The 24,502-nt window shown below is 43.8% G+C and overlaps 1 long non-coding RNA gene across 1 annotated transcript; it reads left to right on the top strand.

Annotated features, from left to right (window-relative positions):
* The first annotated feature begins 16,701 nt into the window (after nucleotides 1-16,701).
* On the top strand, nucleotides 16,702-23,260 carry LOC135527022 (uncharacterized). The gene is made up of 3 exons (XR_010453386.1): nucleotides 16,702-16,772; nucleotides 20,689-20,800; nucleotides 21,538-23,260. It is a non-coding gene; the product is annotated as an uncharacterized LOC135527022 (long non-coding RNA).
* The last annotated feature ends 1,242 nt before the right edge of the window (nucleotides 23,261-24,502 follow it).

The following is a 24,502-nucleotide window of genomic DNA, read 5'->3' as shown; positions in this document are numbered from 1 at the left end:
AGTTGTGTTAAATTGGTTGCTTTTCCACAACTCTGTTCCAACCCCTTTCTCCCAGATAAATATGTGTGTGTGAGTTTGTTTGTGTGTGTGCGCATGCGTGTATGTTTGGGCTGGCGTTGCTGTCTAAAAGTCCCATTAATGTCACTTCAGCCTCTGGAACATCTGAGAAAAGGGAAACCTGGGAGGAATCTTTACGTAACCAATCACTGAGCTGATGGGTTGGCAGTCTCTCTCTTCATCCCTTCTTCACCACACTCCTCCACTCCTCTCTTCCTCTCTTGGAGATTATCTCTATCACTCTGGCACAACTTCACAGAACAAGAGAATGAGAAGGAAAGAGAGGGAGAGGAACTAGTTTTGCTGTAGCCAGGCCTTCAAAGCCTACTTACCTTTGCTGGCCACCATCTGAAAGTGTGAGAGAAACTTTGAAAGAGAAAGAGAGAGGGAATATTCCGTTGCGTAATGCCATTTGCAGCTTCGCTCAGACTACTGCATATGTGTGGGACTGCGGTCCACGTGCCACCACCACACTGCCTTCTCAGTACAGGCCCGAGAAAACATGCCAAGTCTAAGAGCGTTGGCTAGTTTGAACATTTCTTTCATTAAGGAGAAATCCAGTGAAGATCACAAGATCACACCAGCAGGCAACTACTAACGATCAGTTCAAAGGAGGTACGAAGATCCAAAGCGAAAAGATTACACAGTAATAACACACCTTTCTGTTCTGTTCTAGCTAGTTCCTCTAGTTATTAAAAACATAAATCATAAATCAGTGAACAAAACTCCCCCTCTTCACTCTTCACCCTCCCGTGTTCCAGCTGTCGACACTCGACCGTATCATGTGCTGTGACTGGCTCATAAAACAAGGCTTATCTCCCAGCGCAGGGAGGAGAAACAGGATGAGCTGCCAAGCCTCTCCTCCTCTCCACTCTCTCGCTCCCCCTGTCATTGTCTACATCTCAGATAGAAATAGAAACACTGGTTGGTGGATGTCTTTAAGATGCCAGAGTTTCATCCGCTGGTGGTGTGGAGCTGAAAGGTATACAATGTGTGTTGATGTGAGGCGCTATCTATTGAAATGATTCAATCTCTGTGATACTGTGATAGTGGTTAGAGTGCGTTCAGACCCCAGTTGTCGGGGTTGTGGTATATTAACTGGTTTGTGTAGCCCTGCATGAACATGTTCAACAGTAAAATGAAAAGAAAACCCTCACTAACAAATTAGAACTGACGTCTTTTAGAGGTGTTTGAGAAAGCGCCATTGTGGGCTTTGGTAACCGTGTTCTGTAGATGCATTTATTAATCGTGCGATTGTTTGAAATGAGGGGACAAGCGTGGAGAGTAATTACGGATTGAAACGTCAGTGCTCGCTGCCTGGGCCGGTGAATATGAGGCTTTAAGCTTTTACAAGAAGCCGCTCAACAATTAAAAAGTGACGCTAAGAACACCCGGCTTTAAAACAAGCAATCATGTCCGGTATATTGAGGCTAAATGAGGATGTTATTTTCTTTTCAGTGGTCTGTCAATCTCCCTCAGCCCAGAAAGCCATTTCCTTCTGTGGAGTGGCAGCTGGGTCTGTGAACATGTTTTAATAAGCGTTCTGACAGTCCATCTTTGTTTCTGGGAGATAAGTCAACAGGAGTGCACAGCAAAGGATTCTGGGGTAGTTGAAGGGATGTCTTTCACACATTTATACTTGTATAGAACCATTCAATGCGCACACGCAAACATACATGTATCACACACACACACACACACACACACACACACACACACACACACACACACACACACACACACACACACACACACACACACACACACACACACACACACACACACACACACACACACACACACTGCTCTGTCATCCTATCTTAAATCCTATTTAATATTGCCAAACCAAACCATTGGAATTCAATTCTCCTCTGTGAGCTCAAGGTGGTTGGCATGTTCACTTCATGCCTCCTTAGAGATTACCGGATTCAGCCTAGTTCTGTTCGCGCAGTGTCGCCTTTTAAGTCTTCCCCGCTTATATACCCCCCCCCCTTTTCTCCCCCACCATCTCACCGAATAAAATGTGCTTTTATTTGTTTATTTGTTGTTCTTTATCTAGGGGAAAGTGTGATGTGTGGGGACTTTTAGATACCTGGGACTGGTACCGCGGGCTGGCAGCTGTGCCTGTGATTGAGTCTCATGACAGAAATGTCCTCATTAGCTGGCTACAAATGGTATGAAAAGAAGCATGCAAAGAGAGAAGAGAGGAGTCAGAGGAAAGGAGAGCAGGGAGGGGAGAAGAGGAAAGGAAGGGGGAGAGAGATGGAGAGAAAGTTTGCGAGCTTTTGACACTCACTGCCTTTTATCTGTACAGTGTTTCAGAATTTGGTTTAAAGTTCTGTGTGCGCTAAGAAATATTCTCTGTCATTATTATACACACTTTTAATTAAAGAGGAATACAATATAAATGAGTTGAACCCTCTGTTGAGGCTAATTATCATGTCTTTGATACTAAAGTGAGCAGAGAGATAAGGGCTCCCCATCCATTCTCAGTTAGGGGAATCTGAGAATTGGGGAGCGGATCAACATCATCATCACGGTGAAAGACCTAACTTTCTTTCTTCTGCTTCCCAACACTGCATCCGGAGACGAGACCTCCTCAGTTCAAATCAAAGATCTTCTTTTAATGTGAAGATCTGCTGTTAGAGACTAGCAGAGTGCCTGGAGTGCAGGGACCAAGGGGATAAGGGGGGTAGGGGGTTATGTGTTGATTAGGAGGAACGGAACTCAACAACAAACAAAAGCCATCCTTCATCCTCTTTTCACTCTTTGCTCTTTCCTCATGGAATTCCTCTGTGAGTTTTTCTAATGATCTCGGCTTCCTATGAACATGTTGCTTTTTAGGTTTGTTTCCGCTGTTGTTTTGGTCTAAGTAGCTGATTATGCCTGTCATTAAAATAGGGCTATTGACATTTCTTGTCTTTCCCCATGAGAGTTAGTGTGGAAATATTGATTGACAGTAGTTGCACAAACACTTGTAAGTAAAATAGAAAATGTGCAGTGTAGGCCCGGCTAAAGGAACTGTATCGTATGGCCTTGTCAGTTGGATACAGTAACCTGTTGCAAGCTTTAGTGTTCACTTCAGCTGTACAAACACTTTAGGACACAGAGAGGCAGAGAGATCAAGAAAGAGGAAGTGGGGGACGAGAGAAAATTGGATGTACATAGCAATGAAAGAATGAAAGAAAAGGAGATAGGTTGAGATGGATGAGGCGAGGAAGAAAGATAAGCAGGGTAAAGCAAAATACAGATGAAGATCGAGAGGGAGGGAGAGCGATGCGCTTTGGAGAGAGAGACGAGAGATATAGGGAAGGTGATGACGAGTGGGGCAATGGAGTAAGAGAGGAGAAGATATAAAGAGAGAAGAAGAAGGCTTAAGATGGAGAGGGTGATGACGAGCAGAGGAGCGAGAGGGTGGCGAGAGAGAGTAGAAAGAAAGAGGTGGAGAGAGAGAGATAGACGGAGGTAGAGAGAGACTGAGAGGGATATAGAGATATAAATATTCAGACCCCTAACTCGGGACCTTTTGGCAGCAATTACAGACTCAAGTCTTCTTGGGTATGATGCTACAAGCTTGGCACACCTGTATTTAGGGAGTTTCTCCAATTACTCTCTGTATATCCTCTCAAGCTCTGTCAGGTTTGATTGGGGGAGTCAATGTACAGCTATTTTTAGGTCTCTCCAGAGATGTTTGATTGGGTTCAAGTCCGGGCTCTGGCTGGGCCACTCAAGGACATTTATTAATTTAACCTTTATTTAACTAGGCAAGTCAGTTAAGAACAAATTATTATTTACAATGACGGCCTACCGGGGAACAGTGGGTTAACTGCCTTGTTCAGGGGCAGAACGACAGATTTTTACCTTGTCAGCTCAGGGATTCGTTTCAGCAACCTTTCGGTTACTGGCCCAACGTTCTAACCTCTAGGCTACCTGCCGACATTCAGAGACTTGTCCCGTAACCACTCCTCTGCTGTCTTGGCTGGTTGCTTAGGGTCGTTGACATGTTGGAAGGTGAACCTTCGCCCCAGTCTGAGGTACTGAGCAGTCTGGAGCTGGTTTTTATCAAGGATATCTCTGTACTTTGCTCCGTTCATCTTTCCCTCAATTGTAACTAGTTTCCCAGTCCCTGACGATGAAAAACATCCCCACAGCATGATCCTGTCACCACCACCCTTCACTGTAGGGATGGTATTGAACAGGTGATGAGCGGTGCCTGTTTTCATCCAGATGTGACGCTTGGCATTCAGGCCATACAATCTTGTTTCTTATGGTCTGAGAGTCCTCCCCAAGCGGGCTATCATGTGCCTTTTACTGAGGAGTGGCTTCTGTCTGGCCATTCTACAATAAAGGCCTGATTGCTGGAGTGAGTTAGAGTGAGTTGTCCTTCTGGAAGTTTCTCCCATCTTCACATAGGAACTCTGGAGCTCTGTCAGAGTGAACATCGGGTTCTGAGTAACCTCCCTGACCAAGGCCCTTCTCCCCCGATTTCTCAGTTTAGCCGGGCGGCCAGCTCTAGGGAAAGTCTTAGTGGTTCCAAACTTCTTCGATTTAAGAATGATGGAGGCCACTGTGTTCTTGGGAACCTTGAATGCTGCAGAAACATTTTGGTATCCTTCCCCAGATCTGTACTTCGACACAATCCTGTCTCGGAGCTCTACGGAAAATTCCTTCGACCTCATGGCTTGGTTTTTGCTTTTACATACACTGTAGGACCTTATATAGACAGGTGTGTGCCTTTCCAAATCATGTCCAATCAATTAAATTTACCACTGGTTGACTCCAATCAAGTTGTCGAAACATCTCAAGGATGATCAATGGAAACAGGGTGCACATGAGTTAAATTTCGAGTCTCATAGCAAAGGATCTGAATACTTAACTAAATAAGGTGTTTCTGTTTTTTATTTGTAATACATTTGAAAAAACATATAAAAACCTTTTTGTTTGTCATTATGGGGTATCGTGTGTAGATTGATGAAGGGGAAAAAACAGTGTAATCCTTTTTAGAATAAGGTTGTAAACATATCAAATTTGTCTGAATACTTTCCAAATGCACTGTATAGAGGTAGAGAGAGAGAGGTGTGTATATATAGAGAGAGACAGTGAGAGATGGATCGAGAAAGAGAGGTACAGAGAGAGTGAGATGGAGGGTGTTACAGAGAGAGTGATGTAAAGTGAGAGAGAGAGGGAGAGAGAGATAGAGGGCGAGAGAGGGAGGTAGAGAGTGGTGGCACAGCTGAGGTTGACACTAATGAGCAGCAGTAGTCTTTGTGATGGGACCTGACAGTGGAGAAGAAAGCATAATCCCCCGACACGACGCTCCACAACACTAATTGGGGGAGCGAGAGCCCGCAACATGTGTGTGTGTGTGTGTGTGTGTGTGTGCGTGCATGCATGCATGCTTGCTTGCTTGAGAGAGAGAGAGAGAGAGAGAGAGAGAGAGAGTGCGCATGCATGCGTATGTGCGTGCGAGAGAGCATGTGAGATTGTGTGTAAGTGCATGTGTTTACACACTGTGTATGCACAGTATGTGTGTCAGATTGTATGACCTGTGTGTGATGTGTAAATGTTTGTGTGTGTGTGTTGTAGGGAGAGTATATATTGTGTATGTGTGCATAATGTATAAGTAAATGCTTGCTTGTTTTTCTATGCAGAAAACCTTTGAGTAGGCTACAGTGACCATGTGGAGGCTATAGTCATCAAGATCACAGTGTATTGAATACGTTTTCACACTGTCTTAGAGTAGGAGTGCTGATCTAAGATAAGGTTAGCCTTTTAGATCATAATCACAGTTAGGCCTAGGTAACTGTTATGCCTACGTAAAGCTGTCCTGACGGCGGAGCTTTCTTTTCACCACCATGGAGGGAATCTGGACATCAGCTGAGCCTCATCTGGCTGTGAAAAAGTTAATTCAGCCTAATTCACTGCCTTTTTAAAAACCACAGCTGATATGGCTGACTTGCTTAAATAAATATAGTATCTACTGAAAACGCATTCTCCTTCAATAATAACGAATGTCAACATGAGTTTTGACATTTAAACCATGCACACACATTATAATATTTATTTTCAGTAGATAATGTTTGTTCTTATATCATTAACACTAAGCTCTATGTATAAGCAAGTGCACTCAAACGAGCTGCAATGAGGTTGGCCTTCGTTCAGCACTTTCAAGATGGACATGACAGACTACTGCAATGCTCTACTTTCCGGCTACCTGGATAAAGCACTAAATAAACTTCAGTTAGTGCAAAATACGGCTGCTAGAATCCTGACTAGAACCAAAAAATGTGATCATATTATTCTAGTGCTAGCCTCCCTACACTGGCTTCCTGTCAAGGCAAGGGCTGATTTCAAGGTTTAACTGCTAACCTACAAAGCAGTACATGGGCTTGCTCCTACCTATCTCTCTGATTTGGTCCTGCTGTACATACCTACACGTACGCTACGGTCACAAGACGCAGGACTCCTAATTGTCCCTAGAATTTCTAAGCAAACAGCTGGAGGCAGGGCTTTCTCCTATAGAGCTCCATTTTTATGGAATGGTCTGCCTACCCATGTGAGAGACGCAAACTCGGTCTCAACCTTTAAGTCTTTACTGAAGACTAATCTCTTCAGTGGGTCCTATGATTGAGTGTAGTCTGGCCCAGGAGTGTGAAGGTGAACGGAAAGGCTCTGGAGCAACGAACCGCCCTTGCTGTCTCTGACTGGCCGGTTCCCCACTTTCCACTGGGATTCTCTGCCTCTAACCCTATTACAGGGGCTGAGTCACTGGCTTACTAGGGCTCTTTCATACCGTCCCTAGGAGGGGTGCGTCACTTGAGTGGGTTGAGTCACTGATGTGATCTTCCTGTCTGGGTTGGCACCCCCCCTTGGGTTGTGTCGTGGCGGAGATCTTTGTGGGCTATACTCGGCCTTGTCTCAGGATGGTAAGTTGGTGGTTGAAGATATCCCTCTAGTGGTGTGGCGGCTGTGCTTTGGCAAAGTGGGTGGGGTTATATCCTTCCTGTTTGGCCCTGTCCGGTGGTGTCATCGGATGGGCCCACAGAGTCTCTTGACCCCTCCTGTCTCAGCCTCCAGTATTTATGCTGCAGTAGTTTATGTGTTGGGGGGCTAGGGTCAGTTTGTTATATCTGGAGTACTTCTCCTGTCCTATCTGGTGTCCTGTGTGAATTTAAGTATGCTCTCTCTCTAATTCTCTCTTTCTCTCTTTCTTTCTCTCTCTCGGAGGACCTGAGCCCTAGGACCATGCCTCAGGACTACCCGGCATGATGACTCCTTGCTGTCCCCAGTCCACCTGGCCGTGCTGCTGCTCCAGTTTCAACTGTTCTGCCTGTGATTATTATTATTTGACCATGCTGGTCATTTTTGAACATTTGAACATCTTGGCCATGTTCTGTTATAATCTCCACCCGGTACAGCCAGAAGAGGACTGGCCACCCCACATAGCCTGGTTCATCTCTAGGTTTCTTCCTAGGTTTTGGCCTAGGAAGAAACCTAGGTTCCTAGGTTTTGGCCTTTCTTTTCCTAGCCACCGTGCTTCTACACCTGCATTGATTGCTATTTGGGGTTTTATGCTGGGTTTCTGTACAGCACTTTGAGATATCAGCTGATGTACAAAGGGCTATAGAAATAAATTTGATTTGATTTGACAGAAATTCTGATAGGTATTAGTTTAGATACAGTGCCTTGTGAAAGTATTCGGCTCCCTTGAACTTTGCGACCTTTTGCCACATTTCAGGCTTCAAACATAAAGATATAAAACTGTATTTTTTTGTGAAGAATCAACAACAAGTGGGACACAATCATGAAGTGGAACAACATTTATTGGATATTTCAAACTTTTTTAACAAATCAAAAACTGAAAAATTGGGCGTGCAAAATTATTCAGCCCCTTTACTTTCAGTGCAGCAAACTCTCTCCAGAAGTTCAGTGAGGATCTCTGAATGATCCAATGTTGACCTAAATGACTAATGATGATAAATACAATCCACCTGTGTGTAATCAATTCTCCGTATAAATGCACCTGCACTGTGATAGTCTAAGGTCCGTTAAAAGCGCAGAGAGCATCATGAAGAACAAGGAACACACCAGGCAGGTCCGAGATACTGTTGTGGAGAAGTTTAAAGCCGGATTTGGATACAAAACAATTTCCCAAGCTTTAAACATCACAAGGAGCACTGTGGAAGCGATAATATTGAAATGGAAGGAGTATCAGACCACTGCAAATCTACCAAGACCTGGCCGTCCCTCTAAACTTACAGCTCATACAAGGAGAAGACTGATCAGAGATGCAGCCAAGAGGCCTATGATCACTCTGGATGAACTGCAGAGATCTACAGCTGAGGTGGGAGACTCTGTCCATATGACAACAATCAGTCGTATATTCCATAAATCTGGCTTTTATGGAAGAGTGGCAAGAAGAAAGCCATTTCTTAAAGATATCCATAAAAAGTGTTGTTTCAAGTTTGCCACAAGTCACCTGGGAGACACACCAAACATGTGGAAGAAGGTGCTCTGGTCAGATGAAACCAAAATTGAACTTTTGGCAACAATGCAAAACGTTATGTTTGGCGTAAAAGCAACACAGCTCATCACCCTGAACACACCATCCCCACTGTCAAACAAGCATCATGATCTGGGCCTGCTTTTCTTCAGCAGGGACAGGGAAGATGGTTAAAATTGATGGGAAGATGGATGGAGCCAAATACAGGACCATTCTGGAAGAAAACCTGATGGAGTCTGCAAAAGACCTGAGACTGGGACGGAGATTTGTCTTCCAACAAGACAATGATCCAAAACATAAAGCAAAATCTACAATGGAATGGTTCAAAAATAAACATATCCGCTTGCACAGTGCTCCTTGGGATGTTTAAAGCTTGGGAAATCTTTTTGTATCCAAATCCAGTTTAAACTTCTTCACAACAGTATCTCGGACCTGCCTGTGTGTTCCTTGTTCTTCATGATGCTCTCTGCGCTTTTAACGGACCTCTGAGACTAAAGTGCCGGTGCATTTATACGGAGACTTGATTACACACAGGTGGATTGTATTTATCATTTAGTCATTTAGGTCAACATTGATCATTCAGAGATCCTCACTGAACTTCTGGATTTGCTGCAAAAGTAAAGGGGCTGAATAATTTTGCACGCAAAGTTTTTGATTTGTTAAAAAAGTTTGAAATATCAATAAATGTCGGATTGTGTCCTACTTGTTGTTGAACAAAAAAATACAGTTTTATATCTTTATGTTTGAAGCCTGAAATGTGCAAAAGGTGTTCAAGGGGGCGAATTCAGCAAGATGTAAATTCAGCAAGATGTTGAGGTGTTAACTTTAATCTTCTTTAAATCACAAGAGAGAGGGAGAGAGACGCAGTTTGCCTACCATTTTGAAGTATTTTATTAGGCCTATGTGGTCTAAAAATTGTAGGAAAATACAATCACGAGGATCCACTTTTATTGACAATAGGCCTATACCGAAGCACAGTCAGTGCATTGCGCAAATAACCCTTGCAATATCAACTGGAATTACAGAATTCAGAACATGGGTCATTTTTGACAGTATTCTCCCTGTACACCAAGTCAGAAATGTAGGATAAATAACGGGGGCTTATAAGCAGACAATGAAAGCTTTCCCATTATTCAATGATGACACTTCTCTAAAACTGGCTATAGGTGGCTATAGGCTACATGTGCACCACCATAGGGGGAGAGGGACCAAATTCTTTGGGTGAGACACATGGGCTACTAACAGCTTACTACACAACATGAACTTAGTATTATTTTCTTAGCTACAGTATACACTACATACATATCCCTGGTATGTTACATCACCAACATACAATACATAGGCCTATTTCTGGACTCACAGTTGTTGTGCCCACTTGAACAGGAAGGTGGCACGGCGGTCCATCTTGTGGGCAAACGTTGTCATCAAACTTTGCCATCAAAGTCTGGCATTCTCTGGATTTGTGGTGCTTTCAAAACAACTGGGAACTTAGAAAAAATGTAGGTTGAATCATGACTTCATTGATCTTCAGGTCAAAAAGTCGGTGCTCTAGAAAGAAACCCGAGTTCCTGACTTGGAATTCTGAGTTGGATGACCGTTCAAAACTTATTTTCCCACTTGGAGCTTGTTTATTTCAGAGTTCCCAGTTGTCTTGAATTCACCGAAGTCAGAGATTTCCCAGTTCCCAGTTGTTTTGAACCCGGCTGAAGTCATGCTGGATAGACAGCATGGCCAATGTATTCAACCTTTTCAGGCCCATGGTTGTTGCGTGTGAATGTTTATGCTTTTAAGCTTGGAAAATAAACCCTTCCCAGACAGATATTTTAAATCCTTAAACCCAGACTGGTACCGCACACCCTCTCCACTGAATTGCAAGCAGGGGAAGCAAAATAGTGATTGCTTTGCATCGCAGTTAGTTACTGATTCCTTCCAAACCACTCGTTGTTGAATTTGAGATTTCTAACTTGTTGTGTAACATTTATGTTCAATGGCCGAGCACCAATACGCTTTATCTATAGTTTCTCTTTATATGACAAGGTGTGAAAAGGATTTGCCAGCAGATTGTCAACACGAATCATGATGATGACTGCTTGTCTAGCTGGCGAGCTTGTGTAAGAGGATTCTAAGATAATACACAATGCAGAGGACTAAAGGTCAAGAGGGAATTAATGATCAATGGGTCAGAGACATGGGAGGAAATTGCCTATACATTGTGCCTGAAACAGGATACTTGTTATTTGGCCATTTGCCCAGTCCAATGAAATCTGCGGCAGATATGACGTGATTTGACGTAATTTTATCTGTGGCCAATGACCTTGAGCCTTCGTGGACAAGCACTTCTAATGTGAATCTATGGTAGCACCCATGGGGGCTTGAACTGACTACCTCTCCCTGAAGACTCTGCGGTGATGTAATGTCCCCATGAGTGACAGAACCCTGAGCCAATCACGGCGCAACTAAAGAAAATGACCAACTCCTACCCTCTGTGCTTTCGCTGGCTGCCCCTGCACCACAGAACGCTTGGAGCTAGGCTGAAACGCCTGCATTTTGGAGCTGCCTTATTCAAGAGACCATGTTTGTATGCGGCTTTATTAACTCAAGGATTTTATACATGTTTTAGTTTGTTTTGCCCCACCTGCCCTGAATGACGTGTCACCACTGGTGTTGATAGACTACAGGTGCGAGTACTTGCACAGGCACTAACGTGACAGAAGCTTTATTCATCTAAGTCTGCAAAGATCCCCCTCCCCAACAGACACATGCATGCACGTACGTACATATACGGCCACATGCACACCCACATGCACGTACATACATGCAAACATGCACCCTGCATGCATGCGCTCACACATACGTGCCCGCCTGCATGAACACACACACACACACACACACACACACACACACACACACACACAAATCAAAACACTCCCCACGGTGCAGTTTCCATCTTTGACTCTGAATCAATCATTTTTAATTTATCAGAGGGGATTTGTGTCATGTAGGCTGATGCCAGCATCAGTAAGAGGAAGGAGGCACAACAACAGTGAAAAATCCAGTGCAAATCCCTGCTCTGATGCGATTACAACACACAACCAAATCAGAGCTGACTTGAATAGACACAGAACACAAAATCATATTAGGGGAAATTCGATGTGCATGGCATTACATTTCTCTCAATCTCTCCCTCCCTCCCACACATTCATTCTATATCTGTCTGTCCCTCTCCCCCTTTTTGTCTTTTTTGTGTGTTTAGTTACCTGAAAACTATTTCCTATGATTCATCTAGTTTCCTTCCCTCTCTCGCTCTCTCTCGCTCTCTCTCGCTCTCTCTCTCTCTCTCTCTCTCTCTCTCTCTCTCTCTCTCTCTCTCTATTTTTGTCTCTCCTCCCCCCTTCTCCCCCTTCTTCAAGTCTCTCTGTGGAGTCACCCGTTTAGATTCCCCCGGGTTGACGCCAGTTACCCCTCAATGTTACAGCAGGTAACCCTGTAAACAGCTCACACCAGTCATCGGCCAGATAGCGGGAGGGAGAGGACAAATAAAGAGAGGGATAAAGGAAGAGATGGAGGGAGAGAGATAGATATAGAAAAAGCCCCAAAAAAATGGATGGAGAGAAAGAGGGATTATGATGTCAGAGACAGTGGCTCTTATCTTGCCATTATCTCAAGCATCCTCACATTACCATAATAATGGCTTTTAACCAAATGTAGCTGGAGCTCTCCAACCTAGGCAGGTTCATGCCGAGTTATCAGTGCTCCGCACTCACACTGAAGCAGATAAAAAAAGGTTGAACAGATCAGACAGTGGGTGAGGTGTGTGTAGGTGTGTATGTGTGCATGTTATAATCGGGTGTTTGTTGGTCTTACAGGGTGAGGGTTTGGTGTAACTAGGGTAGAGGGTGTGTGTATATGTATGTGAAATAAGGGTTATGGCATTGGTTATTATGATGCATGTGATGAGGGTGAGGAGGAGAGTTGCGTATGCCAAGGCAAATATGTGTGGGTGTGTGGGTGAGAGGGTATGTGAAGGTAAGAGAGCTCAATGAATGAGCGCAACGAGGCACTGGGTCAGTGTTTATGTGTATGTGTGTGTGTGTGTGTGTGTGTGTGTGTGTGTGTGTGTGTGTGTGTGTGTGTGTGTGTGTGTGTGAGTCAGTGCTCGAAGTCTGGCCAGGTGCTCTGCGTGTGTTTCCCCCATCCAGATGGCCTCTCTGCAGGGCTGGGCCGGGGTGTGGGGTCTCCTCCTGCCCTTCCCTTTAGAAGGTCGACTTGACCGACTGCACCACCCAGGACTACCGGCTGCCAGACCACAACCAAGAGAGAGAGAGAGACAATGAGAGAGAGTGAAAGAGAGCGCGAGAGAGGGAGAGTGAGAGAGAGACAATGAGAGAGAGTGAAAGAGAGACAGAGCGAGAGAGATGGAGGGAGAGCGAGAGAGAGAGTGAAAGAGAGAGAGAGAGATGGAGGGAGAGCGAGAGAGAGAGAGATGGAGGGAGAGCGAGAGGGCCGGATGGATGAGAACTGCACCCAAACAGAAAGGCTTTCTCATTCACGTAAACAACAGATAAACATTCACAAATATTGACATAAACGTTTTACACATGCACTCCCTCACATCTCTCCAGTCCTTGTAACGTACACACACAATTACACAAACATACACTCTCTCTCTGCCTCTCTCTCTCAATTCAAAGGGCTTTATTGGCATGGGAACCATATGTTTACATATCCATAGCAAGTGAAATAGATAATAAACAAAAGTTAAATTAACAGTCAGAAATGAACAGTAAACATTACACTCACAGAAGTTTCAAAGGAATAGAGACATTTCAAATGTCATATTATGCCTATGTACAGTGTTGTAACAATGTGCAAATACCCTCTCTTTCTCTTTCTTCCCCTCTCTCTCTCTCTTTCTCTCTCTCTCTCTCTGTCTTGCTCTCTCTCTCTCACTCTCGCTCACTCACTCTGTGAATGGGGTAGGAGGGTGAGGTAGGTGCCAGGTGGATGTGGAGACCCACAGATGGCTAGGGTGGTTCCCTCTCTGTGAGGTCTGGACCGGAGCCTACTCCCAGATAACCGGGCCTCCCTCCTCATGTTGGACACACTGTGCTATCTCTGAGGTGAGCTCCATCAGAACTGGACTCAGAGACTCCATAACGAAGACTGCAAAGCTGCTGGACATGATTCTGTCATCCAAATTCTCCCAGAAAAATATCTCTGAAATGGTAATGGTAGTTGTAAAATAGTAAAAATATAAGTATGAACTGGGTTCCATACTTAAAGCTAATGGGACAGTACTATCCCCGAATGATTCCTTACTACAAGTCCCATGGTGGAAATACCGGAAACAAAACAACAACAAAAAAGTTACTCCTCATGCAAAACAACAATAACTCAAACGTAACAGAGCGGGCTCAGACGAAAGCTTTAAAGTAACAACCCAACACTCCACAGGGCACGTTTAAACTCAATTCAAATCACATTCAAATAACTTTATTGTACCCGTGAGGGAATTTCTTGTGTGGAATGGTACAAAGAGTGCTGCGTACCAAGACACAGGCTATAGTGTCATAGCTACATAACATGTAATAAAAATAAAAAAATAAAAAAACTTGACAGCCCAGGGAGTTAGGTTAATAGTGTCATAGTAACAGCAGCACATTGGTAAACCCACAACCTGATGATGACAGATCCTGTCACCTCTCATGATCTACAGTACTGAGCCCCCCACCCATCCCAACCTAATGAATTAATCACTGTGAGCGCCTGAGTGTGTGTTTTCGGGGGGGGGGGGGGTCAGAGTGTGGGTTAGGAGAGTGGGCGGAGGGGGGGCAGTGTGTGTGTGTTAGGGGGGTGGGTGTCAGAGTGTGTGTTAGGGTGGGTTAATGTGAAGTGACAGGGGCTGCGGCGGTATATCCCTCCTTCCCCTCTCCTCCTTCCTACCCTCCAACCCCCCGTCACTCTTCCAACTTGACATTTCTATCTTTGCAGTGTGCTCTACTCACTCAGTCAACCAACCCCTTTGCTCTTAGCTCAATACACACACACACACACACACACACACACACACACACACACACACACACACACACACACACACACACACACACACACACACACACACACACACACACACACACACACACACACACACACACACACACACACACACACACACACAGGCCACAGAGTCCAGGAGTGTAATATATGCTAAGATCTGTGTGCAAAACTGTCGGACAAATACGAATGTATAAAGATTCTAAAATATATTTTGTCACAAACACCAGATACCTAGTGGGACCATCTTCAGCCAGAGCGCTGTCTCACACTGTGTGTGTGTGTGTTTCAACTTTTTGTAAAAGCATAAACAGTCTGGGCTGTGTGAGCAGAGATGGCTTGTTAAGCACAGGCAGGTTGTGTTGTGAGAGGAGCGCTAGTTTGAAGTGCCAGGAATACGGGCGGTACATGAAGAGATGGGGGAGGTGTGTGTGTGTGTGTGTATGGTGTTTGTCTGCATGTGTGTGGGTGGGTCTGTTTGTATGTCTTTGTGGTTAAGGTTTATTATATCTGCCTTGGAGCTCTCACACTGGGCCCAGAGTCCTACCTATCTAGCAATGGAACACACAGAGTACTGGAATTTATTCTTAACTATTTTCTATTGCTGTGAGGACAAGCCCTGTTAAGTTTAATGCGTGTACATTTGCACATCCATGTGTTTGCCAGTGAACGTGTATGTCTGTGGTGTGTGTGTGTCCGTGTGTGTTTGTGCCCATGCGTCTCATGTCAACTTGTGGAAATGTCCGACCTTTGACCTTTAGGTTTTGACCCCCAAGCGTCAGTTAGGCCACATGTCACTTACTGCCATGTTGCGCAGAACGAGTATTGTAGGAAACACACACACCAACCATCTGTATCACTCAACCTTTCCAGTGAAACAGGCAAAGTATTCAGTCCTCCTCATGTTTGTGTGCGTTTTTGTGTATGTATGTGTGTGTCAGTGGAGGCTGGTGGGGAGAGTTATAGGAGGATGGGCTTATTGTAATGGCTGGAATTAAATAAATAGCACGGTATCAAACTCTATCAAACCACATGTTTGACTCCGTTCCATTGATTCCATTCCAGCCATTACAATGAGCCCATCCTCCTATACCACTTCCCACCAGCCACTGGTGTGTGTGTGTGTGTGTGTGTGTGTGTGTGTGTGCGTGCGTGCGTGTGTGTGAGGCACAGTTGTGACAGCTTCGTTACCTGTCACACTCCTCTCTGCTCAATTGAGATATCTTCATTAGAGGACGATGAGAAGACCACAGAGAAATAAACTGAAGCTAATCTCACAGCCTCTTATCACACATAACACTGCTGTAACAACACACACACACACACACACACACACACACACACACACACACACACACACACACACACACACACACACCTTAGCCTCTGAGGTTATGGGGGATGTGACTGAGCGGTTGAGAGGGTTCTTCCATGTTGTAAATGGGACAGCTCGTGACGATTCCACTAATCCTGCAGATTCCCACTCGTCTTTCCCCGTTTCTCCCAGTCCCTTTGTAGATGAAAGGGTTCCACTCTTTCTGTCAATGGCCTTCAGCCATCTGAATTAAACATAGATTATTATCGGGAAGTTTAGTAGCGCTATCGCAACGACGCGCTAGCGCCTAGAAACGGAAACGCGTGGCTCTCGATCGCCAACAGCTGCCTCAGTCAGGGAGAGTAGTGGACAGAGGGAGGGAGGAGAGAGGGAAGATACATGAAGGTAAAGGGATGAAGAGAGGGGATAGGGGAAACGAGAGCGTGTGAGAGAGAAAGTCAGGGAGATGAGGAAGGAAGAATGGAGAGGGCCAAGGAGGGATGCAAAGCACAAAGGAGGGATGGGAATAAAGAAAAAGAGGAAAGGACTCTTTCCATTGAACAAGACAGAGTTCACACGTGGAAGTAAAGGGAAGTGTTTTGAAGTGGGATGTTTGGTACCTCCTCTGTTCCCTCTTCCTCTTGCTCCTGCGTTCCTCTCTTCCTTCCATCTTCTCATCCTCCCTTCCTCCGTCAACAGAGGCACATCACAGATAATCACCGGAGTTTTTGTAATACTACCACAGCTTAATTCTGAGATGAGGGGAAGTGTGTTTGTGACAGAGCAGATATCCTCAACTGAACTGTACCGGAGCTGCCATGCTACATTAGCTCAATATAGGTAATGTGAAACTAACACACAACTGTATCCCTCATTTATGGGGTTTTGATTGAGGTTCAAGCCTGATTTTGCTGATAGCTGCTCTATTGAGGTTGCTACCATGTTGTTGTCGTGTTGCTACCATGCTGTGTTGTCATGTTGTTGTCTTTGGTCTCTCTTTATATAGTGTTGTGTCTCTCTTGTTGTGATGTGTGTTTTGTCCTATATTTATATTGCGTTTATTTTTGAATTTTTTGAATCCCAGGCCCCTGTCCAGCAGGAGGCATTTTGCCTTTTGGTAGGCCGACATTGTAAATAAGAATTTGTTCTTAACTGACTTGCCTAGTTAAAAATATATATATACAGTGTATATATATAATTGAGGAGAGTTTTATTTGTAATGACTGGGTTGTCTCACCTACCTTGGTTGAATGCATTGACTGTAAGACGCTCTGGATAAGAGCATCTGTTAAATTACCAGAAGAATCTACATGTAAATGTATGAAAATCTGAGGGGAGAAACAGTAAATATACCTGGAAGCATATTGAATTATGTACAGTTCATAATAGTCTTACTTATGACCTTTGAACCCTAAGAGCACCCTTTGTTCTAACACAGACTGAGTACTTATGACCTCTGGTTAGTACATACATTTTTGTCCTCTCTTGCTCTCTCCGTTCCTCTTCCTCTTTTCTCCCTCCCACTGTGGTTTGTTGTTCCCCACCCGGAGGACATGAGGAGATGAAAGAGCGTTGGTCACGGGGGAGAACCAGTGTGGATGGGTAGACCTAGCATCCTCCTGCACTCCTCCCCACATCGGGACACCGTTCCCGGGGATGGGCCCTCTCGAGAGTGGTACTACAAAAATGGGGGTCCTCTGGTTCACCCTTGTCCCTCGGCGCAGCACATACAGTACAACCCTCAGGAGGATCCTGGTCCCAGCAGGACTCATGTGTACTTACTTTCTGATTCACTCTATTGGGATGGTTGATATGGGTGTCAGCCTACAATGTCTGATATTATTTTTCACTGTTAAAGAAGGTACGGAGATAGTCTGACTAAGTGTAAAAAGTAGAGTTTTGAGTTGAGTGAGTAACCCCCCCCTTCTAATGTAAAACATTGTCCTGAATATAAGCCTTCGCCTTAGTAAATGCCATTGGTGTTCCCCCTAGAGTCTATTGACACGCCCGTGCGTCAATCCGATTAACATAATACAAAAATCCAAAGCAAAATCCGTCAATTGAACCTTTTACTGTGGTGGGCTAAACCAGGGTCACACAGAGTGTTTCTTGTCTTAAAGAAATCTACTTTGAAACAAACGTATACACCTCACACACATGGTTATGGGTGTAAAACAAAGAACACCTGTACCATGTCAGACATTGAAATGAATGACATTTTTGAGTTTGCATCCTAATATTACACTTCATATACATCTCAGAAGACTGAAATATAACAAAACAGTTTGACATAGAAACACCGGATTTCTGGCAACAAGATAAAATAAACGTTATGAAATTATGAAAAATATTAACAACATTCCACCCATGAGGCAACTAGGGGCGGCGATTTGGTCATTTGGCTGCAGGAAAGGTCTACAGAGATTATCTGGCTTTTTGAATGGGCTGGGTCTCAATTCTGCCTATGTTGACCTTCCACATCTGTGGTGGAAGATGGGCAGAGCTACAGCTTGCCAGACCAGGAAAACATCTGTAGCGTCAGAACGGTATTACAAACTACAGTGCCTTCAGAAAGTATTCACACCCCTTGACTTTTTCCACATTTTGGAGAGAAAAAACTGTTACTTCTTGAGTCAATAAGTATTCAACCCCTTTGCTATGGCAAGCCGAAATAAGTTCAGGAGTAAACATTTGCTTAACAAGTCACATAATAAATTGCATGGAATCACTCGGTGTGCCATAAGTAAGGGATTATCAACGAGGGGGCTCTACGTTCTAAGGAAAATAATGAAGGACGCGGAAGGGTGTGTTCCACGACGCGTCAGCCGAGTTGCATTATTTTCCAGAGAACACATCGAGCTCAGAGTTGATTATCTCTTTTATACCGGGGCTATAATTTTACACATTTGCCACTAGAATTGTGTTCATTTTGTCGGTAGAAATGGGTTCAACATCCACTGAGGTACATGGCAACATTGGTTGCCGTGGTAACCAAACAGACACACTTGCTCGCTTATCTCACCAAACCGTGAGCCCTAGCTTGCTATTATGAAAATCTAAATTCTACAATACCAATACTGTTTTCAATTCGACTTTTGCGTTCAAAAGCAGCTCAAAGAAAACATGTACACATTAGCTATATCCATTGAAATAGAACCCGCAAATATACCATGCATTATAGGGAAAAATACACGCTCTACAATGCCCTTCAAGCCAATCAGAAAGGAGTATTCAACAATGCCATGGTATAATAGTGTTTAACATGATTTTTGAATGACTGCCTTGTCTCTGTATCCCACACAAACAATTATCTGTAAGGTCCCTCAGTCAACCAGTGAATTTCAAACACAGATTTAAACACAAAGACCAGGGAGATTTTCCAATGCCTTGCAGAGAAGGTCTGGAACAAAAACAAGTTGAATAGGTCAAGGGGTATAAATACTTTCAGAAGGCTCTGTAATATTACTCCGCTTATGGAAAGGGGAGACTCTCACGAACACCTATTTCCTGAGCGTTCTTATATCTGGTAGATATCGGACAGATAATTCAAAACGTTATTCCTTATGATGAAGTTTTGGACTGTCTGTTTGCCAGTAATGAATGTGTTGTTCAATGTGTTTCTAAGGGCTATAGGAATAAAGGCCAAACAAAATATTTTATAAAATAATTGTTTATTTTTTATTTTTTTTTATTTTTTTTACCTACAGGGGTCCTAAAATTCTAAATCAAATAGTCATACCAAATATATTTTTCTATCTTAAAACAATTCCATTTGTTAGCTCGGTTTTTTAAAATGGATATGAGGGCGTCAGCATGAAATATCTTTTTTTTATGCCAATATGTATTTGTCGTCAATGCTTTGCCGTCAAACTGTTGGCAGTTGTGAAAAAAGGTATTTAGTTAGACGAGTTGCAGAGGTAACTGAAAATGATGCAATTCTTGATTAATGCCTTCATTTTCCTTAATTGGGCAATTTTCTCTTGAACCATATGGTCTATCTACTAGAAACTCATGGACAATATGGACTATTTTATTCATTTGAGGGTTTCAGTATGAAATATTATTTATATATTGGTCAATATGGACACAAATATAAAAATGAATACTATATATTAATAATTACCAAAGTTACGATAGATTGTCTGAAATGTTTTGTTAATTACAGAAGTTACTGAAGATTCCGGTAACTTTGGAAAATTACCGGCAGCTTTGCAACCTTACTCCCTACCCCCTCCACACCCCCTCCCTCCGCAGAGAACACCAATAGACTATGAATATATAGACACACAGCCTCATCTAGGTCAAAATGAGCACCTCACTCTCTTTCATTTTCTGTCTCCTTCTCTCTCTCTCTCTCTCTCTCTCTCTCTCTCTCTCTCTCTCGCTGTCTCTCTCTCTCTCTCTCTCTTTCTCTCTCTCTCCGCAGCGAGGTTTAAATAATTAAACCTGTGCTTCCTCTCCTCTATTTTCATGCATTCCCTCTCTGTCTCTCCCCCTCTCTCTCTCTCTTTCTCTTCCCCTCTGTCTCTCCCCTTTGTCTCCCTCTCTTTGTCTCTATCTTTCTCCACTTGTCTCTCTCTTACTCTGCCTCTGTTTCTATGCATCCCTTCCTCTCGGTGCTGTGTCTCGCACTTAGGTTGAAGTGTTATAAGTGAAGTGAGTCATTTAGAAGAGAAAAAAGGCTGAGATTAAGGGGAGTTGAGTTGAGTAGGGAACTCAGCTCCTTATATAAGCTGTCACTGTGTGTTATTGACAGAGAGACAGAGAGAAGGAGAGACGGAGGGAGACAGCGAGAGAGACAGAGAGAGCGAGAGAGACAGGAATGGCGAGGATGGAGAGGTGACGGAGAGAGAAATAGAGAGAGAGAGGTGTGTAAGATACTGTCATATTACATGTACTAGCATGTCTGCCTTTTCTTTTTGCTATCATCAGACAATGTTAGATGCCATACTGCATTGCTGTTGAATCTTTTGTAACTTTGTGTATAACTGCCATGTTTGAGGACACAGAGACATGCCCAGCAGGGTCTTCCTATCCTGTGAATCCTAAACTCTTTCTCAACTCTGCCTGCAGTGTTAGCATACTGTACCAGCCAGTAGTTAGAGGGCCTAAGGGTTCAACATTCTAGGGAAGGACTTGCATTTAAATAGCACATTTCAGTAGGCCTCTGAGCATGTTGAATTGGTAACCCTTTCATATCCATCTCTCGCCTGGGTACTACTTCTCCCTTTTGAACATTAACACAACACTAGGGTTGGACATGTTGGCCATGAAGCTAAGGTTAGGGTTACGGTTGTAGTTGAGGCTAGGGTTAGGGTTGAACTGGGATGTGGACGGAAAGCTTTGTTTAGGGTTAAACCAGAGATAGTTTACCCAGTAACGAGGACTCTATGTCAGACCCCATTACTAATCAAACTCCAAGTAGTTAAAAGTTGGCCTTGCAATTTATATATCTCTGAATCTTTCTGTTTACGGTATGTTTCTCTTTCTCTTCCTGTCTCTTTATTTTCTGCCCTCTTGCTCCTTCTCTTCATCTTTCTTTGTCTCTCTCTCTTTTCCCTTCCTCTATATTTCTCTCCCTACACTCATCCCTCTCTTCCCCCAGGTGCAGTATTTGCATAATGGTATCTAGTGACGGTGATGTATTAAGGATGGGAGGCGCACTTCTCGCTATGGAAAAGCAACATGCCACGGTGCTGCACATTATTGGAGCTAAACACATTAAATGTAATTTGTGCGAGCCGCGGCGTCTGGTCATTATCAGTTAAACTATTCTGTAGGGAAGAGAGAGGGGGAGGGGAGAGAGAGAGAGTGAGTCAGAGAGAGAGAAAGAGAAGAATACGGAATGAGATGGAGGGAGAGAGAGCGAGCGAAAGAATGGACAGCTGTATTCCATTTACAGTAAGTTGTTCCGTTGCTTGTGTTTCTGAGAGGAGAGAGAAGTGAACAGTGGTTTAAAGTACTTCAGTAAAAACACTTTAAAGTACTAATGAAGAAGCTTTGGGGGGTATCTGTACTTTACTATTTATATTTTTGACAACTTCACTACATTCCAAAATAAAATAACATACTTTTTACTCCATACATTTTTCCAGACACCCAAAAGTACTTTTAACATTTTGAATGCTTATCAAGACAGGAAATAGATCAAATTCACTCACTTTTCAAGTGGTCATGAGACACGAAACTGAGCTCAGGTGCATCCTGTTTCCATTGGTCATCCTTGAGATGTTTCTACAACTTGGATTAGAGTCCACCTGTGGTAAATTAAATTGATTGGACATGATTTTGAAAGGCACACACCTGTCTATATAAAGTCCCACAGTTGACAGTGCGTGTCAGAGCAAAAACCCAGCCATGAGGTCAAAGGAATTGTCCGTAGAGTTCCAAGACAGGATTGTGTCGAAGCACATATCTGGAGAAGGGTACCAAAAAATGTCTGCGGCATTGAAGGTCCCCAAGAACACAGTGGCCTCCATAATTCATAATCGGAAATTGTTTGGAACCATCAAGACTTTTCCTAGAGCTGACCACCCAGCCAAACTGAGCAATCGTTGGGGAAGGGCTTTGGTCAGGGAGGTGACCAAGAACCCGATGGTCACTCTGACAGAGGTCCAGAGTTCGTGTGTGGAGATAGGAGAACTTTCCAGAACGGCAACCATCTCCGCAGCACTCCACCAATCATGCCTTTATGGTAGAGTCGCCTCACGGAAGCCACTCCTCAGTGACAGCATATGACAGCCTGCTTGGAGTTTGCCAAAAGGCACTTAAAGGACTCTCAGACCATGAGAAACAAGATTCTCTAGTCTGACTTGGCCTGAATGCCAAGTGTCACGTCGGCAGGAAACCTGGCACGGTGAAGCATGGCAGCATCACACTTTGGGGATGTTTATCAGTGGCAGGGACTGGGAGACTATTCAGGATGAAGGGAATGATGAACGGAGCAAAGTACAGAGAGATCCTTGATGAAAACCTGCTCCAGAGCACTCAGCACTTCAGAATGGGGTGAAGGTTTACCTTCCCAAAGGACAACTTCCCTAAGCACACAGCCAAGACAACGCAGGAGTGTCTTTGAGGGAAGTCTCTGAATGTCCTTGAGTGGCCCAGCCAGAACCCGGACTTGAACCCGATCTAACATCTCTGGAGATACCTGAAAATAGCTTTGCAGCGACACTCCCCATCCAACCTGACAGAGCTTGAGAGCATCTGCAGAGAAGAATGGGAGAAACTCCCCAAATACAGGTGTGCCGAGCTTGTATCATCGTACCCAAACTCTAGGCTGTAATTGCTGCCAAAGGTGCTTCAACAAAGTACTGAGTAAAGAGTCTGAATACTTATGTAAATGTGATATTAAAGTTTTATTTAAATATATAAAAAAAAACATGTAAACTGTTTTTGATATGGCTTTATTGTGTGTAGATTGATGAGGGGAAAAAACAATTGAATCATTTTCAGAATAAGGCTGTAACATAACAAAATGTGTAAAAAGTGAAGGGGTCTGAATGCACTGTATTTATAACAAAATACTTTTACACCAGTAGGATGTCACTGGGTGACTTTCACTTCTACTTGAATCATTTTCTATTAAGGTACAGTATCTTTAAAAGATCTATATTTTACCTTTATTTAACTAGGCAAGTCAGTTAAGAACACATTCTTATTTTCAATGACGGCCTCGGAACAGTGGGTTAACTGCCTTGATCAGGGGAAGAATGACAGATTTGTACCTTGTCAGCTCGGGGATTTGAACTTGCAACCTTTCAGGTTACTAGTCCAATGCTCTAACATCTAGGCTACCCTGCCACCCCAAGTATGATTATTGTATGACTATTATACTTGAGTATGACAATAGTCCTTTTTCCACCGCTAGAAGTGAAATGGCCTTCTATCATTCTCCTTAGTGTTCCCTCTCTCCCGCAATAAAATAATGTGATGTTTACAGTACAGATGTAGGATCTTAATTCAATGACTCTTTTGTTGCTGATAATGTTCCTGTTCGGCAGGAATTCCAAATGTGTAGTGTATTAGAGGATTAAAAAGGTTTCTAGGGGGCCTGCTGGGTGGGGCGGTGGTTAAGTACTGCAGCGCCAGCCGTGCTACCAGAGACCCTGGGTTCACGCCTCAGGCTCTGTCATAACCAGCCGCGACCAGGAGGTCCGTGGGGCGAAGCAAAATTGGCCTAGTGTCGTCCGGGTTAGGGAGGGTTTGGCTGGTAGGGAAATCCTTGTCTCATCGCACACCAGCAACGGTGTTTCCTCTGACACATTGGTGTAGCTGGCTTTCCGGGTTGGATGGCGCTGTGTTAAGAAGCAGTGCGGCTTGGTTGGGTTGTGTATCAGAGGACGCATGACCTTCAACCTTCATCTCTCCCGAGCCCATTAAGGAGTTGTAGCGATGAGACAAGATAGTAGCTACTAACAATTGAAATTGTGGAGAAAAAGGGCTAAAATAAAAAAAACATTTAAAAAAAAATGTTTCTAAATGTTGTACTTTCCACTTTATAATGTCAGACTTGATTTGTCCTAATGAAAAACATATGAACCCCTATACAAAATACAATGAATAATACC

This window comes from Oncorhynchus masou, chromosome 32, assembly GCF_036934945.1.
Source record: "Oncorhynchus masou masou isolate Uvic2021 chromosome 32, UVic_Omas_1.1, whole genome shotgun sequence".
In the NCBI taxonomy this organism is placed as follows: Eukaryota; Metazoa; Chordata; class Actinopteri; order Salmoniformes; family Salmonidae; genus Oncorhynchus; species Oncorhynchus masou.
Note: the sequence above shows the minus strand (reverse complement) of the source record. Positions and strands in the feature narration are given on the sequence as shown.